The following is an 8,931-nucleotide window of genomic DNA, read 5'->3' as shown; positions in this document are numbered from 1 at the left end:
AGCTGAGTGTGCAGAACATTCTGGAGCCACTCTAACCCGCAGCACCTGCAGACTCGGCCCTCTGCACCCACCTTGCTTTTCTCCTTGGCCCCTCACTGGCACTCTGCATCTGCTTTCTGTCCAACTCTCTGGAACATGTGTGTTCCCTCTTGCGCACAGCTGCATGCCCATGCTCTGAGCATAAGTGCTGAGAGAACACCGTCCGGAGAAGGCAGCTGCTCTAATCCCCTGAGCCGAGTCCCCGGTGGTGAGTGGCAGGGAGCCAGGATGGCAGGGGGGGGGGGGGGCCCTGGAGTCGGGAGGTGAGGTCAGGGCCACAGACCGGGCCGCGGGACGTGACCGAGGAGCTGCGGGCTTATTCAGAGGGGCTCGCAAGTCTTGGGCGCATTTTCCACAGGATTGCGAACTGATCTGATCTTAAGAAATCACTCCGGAGCCACAGGTCCTAGCCGCTCCCGAGTCTGCGGCGGGCCCGGCGGCAGGCGCCGCCAGGGGCCCAGGGAAGGGGAGGAGCCCAGGAGCTGCCCCCTGCCCCCAGACGCAGGAACTCAGCGGGGGTAGGATTTCCGTGGGAGAAGACCCCAGAACGGCTGGGACCCAGAGCTGGCGGGCCCTGAGGGCGAGCAGCGCGGCACGGCACCGGGCGGGGTTCCAGGAACAAGAGCGTCACAGACAGATTGTCCCACTCCCGGTCTCTGCTGCCGCAGGACGCTGCCCCTTCATGCAGCCGTTGTCTACACTGTCGGGACCCTTGGGGTGCAGGTGGGCGTGGTGGGCCAGGCGGGGGTGCAGCGGGACACGCCGCGGGGGTGCAGCGGGACACGCCACTCGCGCTGGAGAAATCCCGCCACCCCAGCGCCGGCGGGTCCCGAGCGCCCGCGGGGCTGCCCCTTCGGACACGTCCCCGAAGACGCTCGTGGGAAGGAGGCAGATTCCCGGAGTTACTCAGTCGAACCGCGCCACCACTTCCTCCCCAGAGGCCAAACTCCGTGCGCCAGGGGCGAGGCGGCTTTTCAACGTTACTCAGAAAAACCAGCATCATACTGCGGCCCCAGGACCACAAAAAATGTCTCCTGTGCAGTTGGCGGAACCGAGGGACACCTCGTCCTCGAGCGGGAGCCACGCCGAAGAGCGAACACACACCACACACACCGGAGCCTGCGGGGAAGGGCGTGGAGCCGCGTGGGAGCCGCGGAGGAGAGAAGGCAGGAGCGGTTTGGACGGCACCCTGGGAGGGATTTTTGTCAGGAATTCGCGAGAGGGATTGAATGTCCTAAAATCGACCACAATTCTCCATTGTTCCAGGAAAGAGCACACTAGTACCCACCCCCCGCAGCGTGTTTGGGAAAATGTTCGCATCCGCACAGCAGGGGGTGAGGAGTGGGAGAGTGGGAGGCCGGAATGGGCCCAGGCGCCTCCCTGTTGAGGAACCTTGGCAGTCCCTTCCTTCAGTGTTGATCCCCAGTGCAATTTCTGGAAGGGGGTGGGGGAGGTGCCCCCAGGCAAAGCCTCTGTCTGCCTGCTTTGAAACAGCCCCCAACAAGGTGTCCACAGCGTGGACTGGAGATGCTTCCCATCCCATCACCGCCTCTGCCCTGCACCTTGCTACTCAACTTTCCCATCCTCTCAACAGGGAGGAAACAGGAAACCAGGATCAAGACACAGGATTGGCCCAGCATGAACGTCCATCAGGAAGGCCTGGTGCTTCTCTCTAGGACGGGTGGTGAGGACGCTGCGGCTGTCTACTTCCATGGTGGGGGCCAGGCTCAGGGTGAATCCAATGGCAGAACCGAGAGAGGTCCCGAGCACAGAAGCTGGTTCTTGTGACCTCACTGGGATGCCTACATCAAGCCTTTCCTGCATCCAGTTGTCGCTGGTCAGTAACATTCCCTTCCAGGTCTAAGCCTGCTGATGTGGGGTTTTCTGTCACTTACAATGCACATTCCTAGAGGACACCACTGCCCAGCCCTGGGCTTGGTCATGGTAAGTATTCAGTCCACTGCATTTATTCCATGAGAGTTGCCCTGGGGTCATAGGGCAGATGCTGCCTTTGCCCACCCCACCCCCATCGGCTCCCTCAATTCCTCACCAGACCCCTTATCAGGCACCTCTGCATACCCAGAACCTTTCGTGTGGACCACTCAAAATACACTGGAGCTCAAACACGTAAGCTGGATGAATGGTCACTCCAAGATGGAATTGCTGTGGATTTCAAAACGAGGTGCACCTGCTCAAAGTCAGCCTGCACGCCAGTTCCGCCCGACCCCCGCCCTGTCCAGGAGGACATAAAGGTGCTGAGAGGGGACTTTGGAGGAGAGAGTCTGGGTTATGTTTGGAGAGTCTTAGCCATTCTGTAAATGCTCACTGTCCCCACACAAGGGGGACATGTGTGAATGCTTCCAGGCTCACTTGGAGGCCCTGGAGACTGTGCACTGGGGTCTGATGCTAGAGGGATCCAGTGTCACCCAAGGCATTGCCAAGAGAAGGGAGTCCAGAGGGTGCTGCCCTGGGAACAGCCCACTTCCCAGAGTCCCTCAGGGTCGAGGATGCCAGGTGCTCCCCGGATCCCCAGGCTGAGAGGAAGTGGGCACTCACAGAGGAGCCTGCGTGCAGAGAACAGTGCAGAAGACAGATGCTGAGGATCCCAGGAGCGGCCGTCTGCAGGAACGCAGCGTCCTTCTCATCGCGGGAGTTGCAGTCGGCAGAGGTCACGTGGAACCTTCCACGAGCTGTCAAACCACCCATGCAAGACAGACGGCTGAAAGCAGGAAGCGGTCCACGCCAGCAGGCAGGGTGGGAGTAGGGTAGAAGCTACAGGTGAACTAAGAAGGCAGTGGCCTCCTGCCCCATCGGGACTTTAGGTTAAACTAATCTCTGAATGGTGTGTGGGCCGCACACCTGAGCATGAGCAGGCGGGTCCTGACACCTGGCCCGGTTTTCACCTGAAGTAGACACTGCCGCCTCCCACCGAGTGCACTCTAAAGAGGGGTGCAGCAGGAGAGAGGGCTGCTGCATCCTGACTGCATGACGGGATGTCTGCTCGCTACCCAGGTGTGCACACCCAGGGCTTCCACCAGCTGCACGCTGGACTGTGCCTGTCCCCTGCGCTCACCAGCACCAGCGCTTGTTACATATGTTTATCTTTCACAGCTTAATTACTGTGTGAGGTGAGGCTGCATTATGGAGTGTCAATGCTCTAATGACCCACAAAGTGAGATGTCGTTTTCACTTTGCTGGGAACACCCTGTCTGGGAGGGTCAAAGTTGTTACAAGCCCCTTCCGTTTATGATGATTTTCCCCTTGTCTTAGGACCTTGTGCCGGCCCCTCTGTGCGGCTCTTCATCTCGCTATGCCCTGTTAAGTTCTGGATGTAGCTCGGCCCTGCCAGGGGTTTGTGTGCTGGAGCCTCGGTGGGGCCATGTTAAGAGGCAGTGGGGTGGGGGTGGGGCATAGTGGGTAAAGCCAGCAATGCAGGTGGGCACAGGTTCGAGTCCCAGCTGCTCCACTTCCAAGCCAGCTCTCTGCTATGGCTCCAGGCTCCTGGCTTCAGATCAGCACATCTTGGCCATTGTGGCCATCTCAGGGGTGAACCAGCGGATGGAAGACCTCTTTCTCTCTGTTTCCCTATAACTCTGACTTTCAAATAAATAAATAAATAAATAGGCAGTGGGACCTTTAAGAGGCGGGGCCCAGTAGGAGGTGGTTACGGACCCCTGCTGGCTTTCTGTGTCACTGTGTCTCCTCTCCCTCAAGTGCCCAGGCTGATGCCATTCTCTGCGAGGCCCTTCCCAGAGCCAGGGCCATGCTCCTTGGACTCTCAGCCTCTAAAATTGTGAGCGAAAGGAGGTAAACTTGTCTTCCTTACAAGCACCCAGCCTTAGGTATTCCATCAGAGTTACAGGAAACGGACCAAAGCTGCACTAGTTCTACCGTGGAACAATCCTTTCTTTGCAGAGATCCAGCCCACGGCCACATCACTGGGTCAAGGCACAGGCACTGGCTTTGAATGCCGGCAGCCTGGGTTCAACACAGTGTTCTGTGATTCTAGTAAGTTCTTACTTTCCTCTCTTAAACAGGGTCCAGAGCCTCAGTCCTATCCTGGAAATGCAGCTGGCCCCGCTGTATGATGGCTCTGCTTAGGGATTCCCGACTGCAGTGTTACGAAAGCAACACACACGCAGTACTGTGCTGCAGCTTCCACGTGTTAGTAACTTTGGTCTGTTGCCAGGCTGATGGTAGGCAGTGCAGTCCTCCAGCCAGCCGTGCGGCCACACAGGGAAAACCGCAGTGCTGTAGAGTGTGCTGCTCAGCCCCTAGCACCTTCAGCTCACGGCCGGCTCACCAGGTCACGACCATCGGAAGTCCAGGCCCATCAGTTGCAGTGGGTGGCTGTGGGCAATAAGACTCCCTGCGTAAAGCCCACGGCACAGTCACTGCACTTAAACAGCAGGGGGCGAGTTTTCATATTGTCACTACACCTCCCTGTCTTTTTCTTCCTTACATCATTGAGACAACATGCAACTACCTGTTCTTTTAATTTTTTAATAATTTCTAAATCACCAGGAATTCCTCACAGGGTCTGGGACCTGATATGGATTAAGATTTCTCTTTCCCTAGATTAAAATCCTGTTTTCCCATCTACCTGTGTTTAATACCTTCTCCATATCATAAGAAATGACTCTTACGAATTGATTTTTTCTTTTTTTTTTTTTTTTTTGACAGGCAGAGTGGACAGTGAGAGAGAGAGAGACAGAGAGAAAGGTCTTCCTTTTGCCGTTGGTTCACCCTCCAATGGCCGCCGCGGCCGGCACACCGCGCTGATCCAAAGGCAGGAGCCAGGTGCTTCTCCTGGTCTCCCATGGGGTGCAGGGCCCAAGCACTTGGGCCATCCTCCACTGCCCTCCCTGGCCACAGCAGAGAGCTGGCCTGGAAGAGGGGCAACTGGGACAGAATCCGGTGCCCCGACCGGGACCGGAACCCGGTGTGCCAGCGCCGCAAGGCGGAGGATTAGCCTAGTGAGCTGCGGCGCCGGTTACAAATTGATTTTAAAACTGGGAACTCTTTTATCTGGACCTCAGCTTCAGAGACGTACCCTAAAACCATGCTCCTGGGATCACAGCTTTTTTTTAAAAAAAAATTATTTATTTGCCAGGCAGAGTTACAGAGAGAGAAGAGAGAGAGAGAGAGAGAGGTCTTCCATCTGCTGGTTCACTCCCCATATGGCCAGAGCAGGGCCAATCTGAAGCCAGGAGCCAGGTGCTTCCTTTGGGTCTTAGGCCATCTTCCACTGCTTTTCCAAGCTATAGCAGAGAGCTGGATCAGAAAAGGAGCAGCCGGGATCTGAACCAGCACCCATATGGGAAGCGGGTGCTGTAGGCGGATGCTTAACCTTCTAAACCTCCGATTTTGCTAACGCAAATGCATGCAAGCTCCTGACATTTTTTCCTACAAAATTTTTTTCCTTCTTGCTATATCCACCTTCCCATCCTCTGCCTCTCAGGCATACTCTGCACTTGATCTTAGCCAAAAGGCCAAGAAGCGATCAGGGCATACTCTAACAAATCAGACCCGCCCTTAGAGTTGCCCTTGTCCCTCCAAGTGTGCAGGCAGAAAACTGTGCTGTGGACTTACACAACCTGTGTAAGTTACAACCCGTGCTGGGCTACCACCTCCATCCTATTCCACTTTCTTCACCTAGCATTGTCTTCATGCTCTGTCTGTAGAACTGTATAAACACCACAGCTGTGAACCCAGGGTCTGTCCCTGCTCCCTGCTCTCAGAAATAACACATAAAAAGCATAAGCAGAAATAAGCAGAGCATTTGTCTTCATCTGTTGGCATTGCTGCGACAAAATACCATTAACAGAATGGCTTAGGAACAACAGAAATTCATTTCTCACAGCTCCGGGAAGTTCAAGGCCAAGGTGCTGACAGATTCTGTGTCTGCTGAGGGTGCACAGGTAGAAGGGGCAAGGACAGGCCTTGTATAGGGGCACTCATTCCACTGGGGAGGACTCCACCCCCAAGAACTAATCACTGACCAAAGGCCCTACCTCCAAATGCCACCACATTGGAAGTTGTGTTTCACTGTGTGAAACCTCATAGCAGCAGGTCCCCTCGGGCAGCCCTGTAGACACTGCTCTAGGGTTGCTGGGTCAAAGGGCACCTGCACACTGCATTCTTGCTAAGCACCGATCACCAGAACTGCCTGCCCCCTGGCCAGCCTCCTGAAAGTTGCAGCACACGTGGGCACGGACACTTGCTGCCAGTCACCTGTTTGCCGTTGCCACTCTGCTGGGGGTACGGGGCATCTAACTCATGCTTGACGTTGTGTTCCTTTGCCATCAGATGTGTCTGAGTCTCTTCAGACACTTGCTAGGCCTGGGCACCCCCTTCTGAGAGCCACCTTTTCTGCCCCTGTCTCGTTTTTCTGCTGGGTTACGTGTCCCTTTGTATTGACTGGCAGGCCTTTCTACAGCCTGTCAGAGACCCCTTGAGCATCTGTAGCCATCACAAATGTGCTCTCCTCGCCTGTTCTCTGTTGCCATGGGCTGTGGTCTTCTCTGCTGAACACACAGCCTTCATTCTGATATAGCCACATGCATAAGTTTTGCACCCCTGGTTTGCATGTGCGGTTTTGTTTCAGAGGCCTTCCTGGGGCAGGCGTTTGGCCGAGCTGCTGAGACACTGGTTACGATGCCTACATCCCACGCCAGAGTTCCGGGGTTTGATCCTTGGCTCTGGCTCCTGACTCCAGCTTCTTGCTAATGCAGACTCCAGGAGGCAGCAGTGACGGCTCAAGTAGTTAGGTCCCTGCCATCCATGTGGGAGACCTGAACTGAGTTCCCAGGCCTCAGCTTCAGGCCAGTCCTGGTCACCATGGGCATCTGAGGACTGAACCGGCGGATGAGAGTTCTCCCATTCTATCATCTATCTATCGCAAATCAATAAAGAGAAAGATGGGACCGGCGCTGTGGCTTAGTGGGTAAAACCTCCGCCTGCAGTGCCGGCATCCCATATGGGCGCTGGTTCAAGTCCTGGGTGCTCCACTTACAATCCAGCTCTTTGTTATGGCCAGGGAAAGCAGTAGAAGATGGCTCAAGTGCTTGGGCCCCTGCACCCATGTGGGAGACCTGGAAGAAGCTCCTGGCTCCTGACTTCCTTCCAATTGGCGCAGCTTATCTATTGTGGCCAACTGGGGAGTGAACCAGCGGATGGAAGACCTCTCTCTCTCTCTGCTTCTCTGTTTCTTTTTCTGTAACTCTGACTTTCAAACAAATAAATACATCTTTAAAAAAAGAGAGTTTTTTTTTTCTTTTTTAGAATGACTCTCCCTCCAGAAGATCTCCCTTCCATACATTTCACAATCAACTCACTGATTCTTCGACAGTTTCTTTTTTCTTTTTTAACAGGCAGAGTGGACAGTGAGAGAGAGAGACAGAGAGAAAGGTCTTCCTTTGCCATTGGTTCACCCTCCAATGGCCGCCGCGGCCGGTGCGCTGCGGCCGGCGCACCGCGCTGATCCAAAGGCAGGAACCAGGTGCTTCTCCTGGTCTCCCATGGGGTGCAGGGCCCAAGCACTTGGGCCATCCTCCACTGCCCTCCCTGGCCACAGCAGAGAGCTGGCCTGGAAGAGGGGCAACCGGGAAAGAATCCGGCGCCCCGACTGGGACTAGAACCCCGTGTGCCGGCACCGCTAGGCGGAGGATTAGCCTATTGAGCCACTGCGTCGGCCTTCGACAGTTTCTGATGGAATTTTGATCCAGATTGAATTAACGGGGCCAGCGCTGTGGTGCAGCAGGTTAAAGCCTTGGCCTGAAGCACTGGCCTCCCATATGGTCGCCAGTTCTAGTCCCGGCTGCTCCACTTTCAATCCAGCTCTGCTGTGGCCTGGGAAAGCAGTGGAAAATGGCCCAAGTCCTTGGGCCCCTGCACCTGCGTGGGAGACCGGAAGAAGCTCCTGGCTCCTGGCTTTGGATCGGCGCAGCTCCAGCCATTGCAGCCATCTGGGGAGTGAACCAGCAGATTGAAGACCTTTCTTTCTGTCTCTACCTCTCTTTGTAACTCTGTATTTCAAATAAATAAAATAAATCTAAAAAAAAAAGATTGTGTTAACAAACAGATGACTCCAGAAGGAAGAACAGCCTTGTGACATTAAGACTTCATGCCCATGCGTACAACATCTCTGTATTATTTTAATGACTCCTTTTTCTTTTTGGTTGTTTTTCCTACACAAGGGCCCTGTGCCTTCTCTGTTAGGTTGATGCTAGGACGCTTTCTAGGTTTTTTGCTGTTGCCAACAGTGACTTTTTTTTCCTTTCAATTACATGGTCACTTCATTAAGAACGTATTCTTCTAAGGCATTTTATAGCGTTTCAAAAATAGTAGTGTTTTTACACTGCATTTGCTCGTAAGTGGTTATTCACTGCCTTTTCCAGTAATTTAGTTGTCAGTGTCTCATCATTTGATTGGACCAATTGAGAGTTTGGGTAGCAGCCAGCTACTAGGGGACTACTGGAAGAAAATCTTAGCAATCTGTAGGTCAGAGGCAATTCTGCTATTGCTTCTGCGCTTGGACCTGCAGCAGCGCTTCGAGCCTCATTTTCTCCCCAGACCCCGTATAAAGCGAGGCATCCTCCACATGTCCCAGTCTTAGGAGCGAGACCAGAAGCAGAGTGCCGTGTTTCACACAGGCTACTTACAAGCTTTGCCTTCAGGGCGCAGCTCAGCAGCAAGCACACCCCAGGCTGCATGCGGCCAGGCACGGGGAAGGGCGGGGGGCTTCTGTGCCTCTCGGGGCTCACGGCCTCCACCTTGATGTGGCCACCAGCCAGGGAGCCTTGTGACTCATTTTCTTTTTAAAGATTTATTTATTTATTTGAAAGGCAGAGTTACACAGAGAGAGAAGGAGAGGCAGAGAGAGAGAGAGAC

At 54.6% G+C, this 8,931-nt stretch overlaps 1 long non-coding RNA gene across 6 annotated transcripts; it reads left to right on the top strand.

Moving 5' to 3' along the window:
* Positions 1 to 477: 477 nt before the first annotated feature.
* LOC127487623 (uncharacterized) lies at positions 478 to 7,213 on the top strand. Of its 6 annotated transcripts, XR_011389454.1 has the most exons (5): positions 478 to 1,205; positions 1,306 to 1,373; positions 1,634 to 1,723; positions 1,898 to 1,983; positions 2,123 to 7,213. It is a non-coding gene; the product is annotated as an uncharacterized lncRNA (long non-coding RNA). The 6 variants fall into 6 exon arrangements; XR_011389452.1 differs by having other exon boundaries at positions 478 to 762; positions 978 to 1,205; positions 1,634 to 7,213; XR_011389453.1 differs by having other exon boundaries at positions 1,898 to 7,213.
* The last annotated feature ends 1,718 nt before the right edge of the window (positions 7,214 to 8,931 follow it).

The sequence above is a fragment of the Oryctolagus cuniculus genome, chromosome 6 (assembly GCF_964237555.1).
Source record: "Oryctolagus cuniculus chromosome 6, mOryCun1.1, whole genome shotgun sequence".
NCBI classification, from domain to species: domain Eukaryota; kingdom Metazoa; phylum Chordata; class Mammalia; order Lagomorpha; family Leporidae; genus Oryctolagus; species Oryctolagus cuniculus.
This window is presented reverse-complemented; position numbering and strand designations above follow the sequence as displayed.